Source organism: Monodelphis domestica, chromosome 3 (assembly GCF_027887165.1).
Source record: "Monodelphis domestica isolate mMonDom1 chromosome 3, mMonDom1.pri, whole genome shotgun sequence".
Taxonomy (NCBI): domain Eukaryota; kingdom Metazoa; phylum Chordata; class Mammalia; order Didelphimorphia; family Didelphidae; genus Monodelphis; species Monodelphis domestica.
In genome coordinates, this window is record NC_077229.1 from 51,059,299 (window position 1) to 51,065,468 (window position 6,170).

The following is a 6,170-nucleotide window of genomic DNA, read 5'->3' on the forward strand; positions in this document are numbered from 1 at the left end:
CCCCTTTTGGAGTTTTCTTGGCAGAGATACTAGAGAGTTTTGCTATTTTCTTCTCTAGTTCTTTTTTACAGATGAGGAAACCAAGACCAATGATTTTTCTCAGGGTCATACAGCTAGTCTGAAGCCAAATTTGAACTCAGGAAGTCTTGATTTTAGGCTTGAACCTCTATCTACTGCACCTAAATTGCAGTCAGGAAGACCAGAATTGAAATCCTGCTTTAAATACTTATTAGCTGTGGGAACCTGGGAAAATCCAATAACAACTTAATTTCCTGATATGGAAAATATTAGCACCTATCTCCCAAGATTTTTAGGAAGATCAAATGTCACCAATATAAAGCATTTTGAAAACCTTGAAGAGCTACTTTACTGACTGACTAATGATGATAATTGCAACTGAGACTCAGAGATGTGAATTGACTTATCCATTGTCAACCAGTAAATACATGCCAGAGGCAGGTTTTGAACTATGGTCTCTCTACTGATTGCAAATCAAGTGATCTTTCTACCACATCAATCTTCAGGGGTGCCATATTTATCAGGTTCATGGAATCATAGAATTTCCAAGTTGGAAGGGGTCTCAAAAGTTGTCTAAGGAAGCCTACCCTAACATTTCCAATAGTCATTTAAACTTCACTAACAGTTTTCCACTGAGTAGAAAACCACTATCTGTGGTAGGAGGCCCATTCAACTTTTAAATAATTCCTAGACTGCTTTACATTCTGTCTTCTCTACTCATAGCATGATCTGTAATTCCTCTCCACTGGAAACATACATTTTTCTCCTAAATTCAATAACTTTGATTTGTAAGTTTTACCTTTTCTTATTGGGGTCTAGTCCTTAACGTAATGTTATGCCTTAGGATGCTTACCACTTCATTTTCCACTCCTCTTCTAACTTCCTTTTATATGCTGTATTCTCCCATTGGAATGTAATATCCTTGAAGGCAGAGCCTCTATATTGATTGCTTATGTTTATATCTCCAGCACTTAATACACACTGCCTGGAACATTTTCTTTCTTTCTATCTATCTATCTATCTATCTATCTATCTATCTATCTATCTATCTATCTATCTATCTATCTATCTATTTATCTATCTATCTATCTTTCCATCTATCTATCTGTCTGTCTGTCTGTCTATCCATCTGTCTATCCATCTATCTATCTATCTATCTATCTATCTATCTATCTATCTATCTATCTATCCGTCTGTCTGTCTATCCATCTGTCTATCTATCTATCTATCTATCTATCTGTCTGTCTGTCTGTCTGTCTGTCTATCCATCCATTTAGTTATTTATTTATCCATTCATCTATTCATTTTTATCTATTTTCTACCTATCTACTATCTATTCATCAATATATCCATTCATACATCTATCATCTATCCATATATTTACCTCTGTCATCTATGTATTTGTCTATCATCTATCTAGCTTCTATCCAGTCAGACATCACCTATCTATTCATCTCTTGCTTTTTCATCTTTCTAATTCATCCAACTATTCATTCATTCATCTTTCCATACAGTCTTCCATTTAGCTACCATCTCTCTGTCTCTCTGTCTCTGTCTGTATCTCTCTGTGTTTCTGTCTGTCTGTTCCTCTCCCCATTCTTGTTCTCATTTTCCCTGGCATTCAAAATTGAACATCTTCAGAACTTCCACCCAATGTTCCTGGTTCTGAAATATGGAGCTAAGCAGAATCAGCTTCATCCCTCCTTTCATTCAACTACCCTTCAGAGAAGGGGAAGCTATCATGCCTCATCACCCCAACCCCCAAAATACACTTTCCATTCTTCAAGTTGAATATCTTCTTTCCCAACAATCAATTTTTGCCATTCCTAAAGGTCTTTACCAACCTTGTTTCCTTCCTAAGGATATTCTATAGCTTAATAATGTCTTCTCTGAAAGGTGGCACCCAGAACTGAAGAGAATGCTCTAGATATGGTCAGACTAGGGTTGAGTATAATTAAAATATTGCTTTCTTATTCCTGGAAGCAGTGTCCCTTAAGTCAGTGTAAGATCACATTCATTTTTTTTGACTATGGTATCTCTCTGCTGAGTTGAACTGGGACAAGGTTTAGTAATTCCCCCATCCACTATATATTTTTCAGATTAAATGCTACTAGATGTGTCTTTTACTTGTGGAATGAATCCTTTTAACTCTCATATAAGACTTTACATTTATGCCATTAACTTTCATTTCTATTTTCCAGGCTCATTCATTCACCTATACCTACCATACCTCCATCCCAACAAATTAGTATGTAGGAAAAATAAAGCATCAAATGATTACAAAAAATCAACTTCTATCATATTCTAGCCATGTTCTAGGTACTACAGAGCAAAATATGATCCCCGTTTTCAAGCAGTCTACATTCTGTTTGGAGAAATAAACATCAGGTATTCAATTGAATATGTACCAAAGGAGTAGTGTGATGCTATCAAAAGAACAATAGATTTGGAACAATAAGACATAAATTTCAATCCTTTCTTCACTGGTTATTACTTGTGTGATTTTGGTAATGTTTCTTAAGCTCTATAGGTCCCATTTTCCTAATGTGTCAAATGATGCTATCCATGGAATGACATCAGAAGTTTCATCTATGAAAAATCCCAATCTTTGCTCCTTTGAAACCATGGATTAGTCAAAATTGAGTTTTGACCTATTTTATTTATTTTAAATTACAATTATTTCTGAGGTTCTATTCTATGATTCTGAAGGCTGAAAGATTAAAAAGTAAACAGAACCAAAATCATCCCTGCTCTCTAGAAATCAACATTTTATCGGGGAGCGTCATGGTGGTGGTGGTATACAGCGCATACATAAGTAGCTACAAGGTAATATGAGGAGGGAGAGAAAACCAACCAGAAAAGAATGCTTTCTGGGAGAGTTGTTGTATGAGTTGGGTCTTGAAAAAGGGAAATAATTCAGCAGGGAGCAATGAAAAGGAAGGCATTGAGGGACTGACATGATGCCTATTTCTTGACTCCCTTTATCTTCAGTAAGAGCAGCCTGTGGAAATGAATGATGACCTTGGAAGAATGTGCATACATAACCATAAGATGTTGAGGATTAGTTTAGAATGTTTAGAAAAAAATTAAACAGGAGGGCTTCCTTCAGGAGGGCCACCAGATTGCTACAGCAATTCAAGATGCAGCCATAAGAGAATTGGATGAAAGAACTGAGGATGCTGAATAGAATATAAGCTCCTTGAGGTTGGGTACTGTCTTTTGCCTCCTTTTATGTCCCCAGTACTTTTTATGGTGGCTGGCACATAGTAGGTGCTTAGTAAATATTGACTGATTGATTATTGATAGGGAGTGTCATACTTTTCAGTTTGTATTCCTTAAACAAAACAAAGTTCTTGATACATAGAAAGTCAATGTTTAATAAATGTGCTGTTGATTGATTTGTTGGTGGTTGGTTGGAAGAAAAGAAACCTAAAGAAGGATACACTATTTTTTTTTCAAGTATTTGAAAGGTCATCAGTAAATAAAATTAGCCTCTTTCCTTGGTGATTCCAAAGAATAGAACTAGAAGCAATGGGTGAAATTCTCAAGGAAGCAAATTTGAACTTGATGTCAGAGAAATAAACAGAAACAAAAACAAAACTTCCCCACAGCGACTGCTGCTTCAAAATAGAACAAGCTGCCTTGTGAGGGAGTAGGTTCCCTTCCCAGGAAATCATCAGACAAAGACCGACTAACCACTCTGTAGGATTTGCAGAGGAGATCCAGGTGAATGTAGGATTAGATGGTCACTAGGGTCTTTCCAATTCCTAGATTATTTGGTCTGTGATTCTCAATGATGAATAGAGGAAAGATAAATGAAAGTTTAATATTATTTAATGTTTTTTAAATTCCTACTTATTACTCTCAGAATAAATAAAAAGACTAAAATAAGATTTTATTTAAAAAAACAAAATAGCTCTGAAATCTAGAATTTTCCCTCTGACTCTTGTAATAGAAGCATTTGAGAGGTAGTGTAGGTGTTAGATTATACATAGATATCATTAAAAATGAAATCTGAAAGGCTGATTGCAGTCCCTAATGGATGAGAGAAGAGTTTATAAGTGCTAAATCCTTGAACCCATGCTTTTAAACAAGAAAACACACATACAAAGATTTTCTTCATCTCACCTCTGAGCTGTATTTCCCAGAGGAATGGGAGATAACAGTAACAAGAGCTTTTGCCTGTTAATAAAACTCCCATCGCTTTTCCCAGCATTGGAGATAAAAGAGGTAGGTAATAACTCTCCAGACAAGTCAGGCCAGATTCAGGAACACCAAGCCCTCACCTTTGGGTTGGTGCCAACCCAGCAACCTATTATCAGGCGTATCTAATTGAAGGAAGAACAAAACATGGGAGCTGACAGGTTCTGATTTTGAAAGGTAATAATGGACCTTTTGCAACATATCGCATCCTTCTTTGCTCCAGAAAGGAAGGGGACATTGCACATAATAGGTGTTCATTATGCAGTCATCCCCAAGATGAGCAGACATAATGGAAGGCTGGATAAATAATTCTATTTGCTGACTGCTGCAACATTATGCATAAGGTTGGATTAATCCCTTCATTAGGACTAAAAATGAAATATAGTGCTAAAAGGTCACCCCCTCATTACCCAATACATGGATGGCTTAATTCTGGTAATTATCGCTACAAGGGGGGAAATGCTATACAGAACACAGTATGTATTTCAGCAGAATGTCAACTGCCTTTAACTGATTGCTGTTCACATCACCAGCTGCAGTCATTCAACATGTATTTGTTGATTTCCTACTATGTGCTAAGGATTGTGCTAGACTTTGGTGTTATAAGCACAAAGAATGATGCATTTAGAATGGACCTGCCATATGAGGGGCCATAGTATGGTAGAACCAGGACTGGACTTGGAGTTCTATTCTGAAGTTCAAATCTTCACTCTGCCACTTAATATATGTGCAAAATGGAGGAAATAACATTTAGACACATGGGGGTCCCAGAGTTCTCATTTGTAGAATGGATAATTGGTTGATGATCTCTATATATACTTCCACCTTTAAATCTGTCTTGCTATGGATTTCTATATTGCATTGTTCTGTTTTGTCTACATCTCTTGGGTCATTCCCCTCTGAAAGACATGTCTAAAATGTCTAAAAGACATTTAAATAACATGTCCCCATACAGCAATAGCTTGCCATGGGTCCTGGTTGGATTAGTTCTCCAGGCTGCAATATATGTGTAAGGCTCTAGGTGACAGTCTAAGCTCGAATTCCTCTCATCCTCTCCAGTGTATGCATGAGCAATTCCCAAATTTCACGCCAGAGTAATTTGTCTGCTAATAATGAAGCATGATTGCTCCATAGCAGGCTCAGTTGCCTTCCCAAGGTTTCTGGCTATGGAATATATATTCCCCCAAATAATTTCCACTTTTCCACCTCCCCTCTCCAACTTCTCCCTCATTCGCATTACTCCCCTCCTCACTTCCCTCTTTCTATTCCCCTTCTATTTATTTACAGGGAAAGATAGATTCTATGCCTAATGAATCTGGTTGTTCTTCCCTCTCTGAACTAATTCCAATGAGAGTAAGGTTTAAGTATTACCCTCATCCTCCCCTCCATTGTAATAGTATTTCCACCCCCTGAACCCCTTCATGTGATATAATTTAACTCATTTTTACTTCTATCTTACCATTTCCCTTAGTATAATCCTATTTTTCACCCCTAGTTTTTTTTTAATTTCATCCTAAATAGCATATTATGACATCCTCTGTCTATGTATATTTCTTCTCACTACTATGATTAATCATAACAATTTTTAAGAGTTAAAGATGTCATTTTCCATACATGAATATAAACAATTTGATATAATTGAGTCGTTTAATTTTTTCTTTCTTATTTACCTTTTTATGATTCTCTTGATTTTTGTATTTGGATGTCAGATTTTCTGTTTGTCTAAGCTTTTCTTCAGGAATACTTGGAAATTTTCTATTTTATTAAATGATCATATTTTCTCTTGGAGGAAGAAAGTCAGTTTTGATGGGTAGGTGATTCTTGGTTGCAAATCCAGTTCCCTTGCCTTCTTGAATATCATATTCCAAGCCTTGTTGTACTTCAATGTGGAAGCTGTTAGATCCTTTGTAATCCTGAGTGCATTGGAATTGTTTCTTTCCAGCTATTTA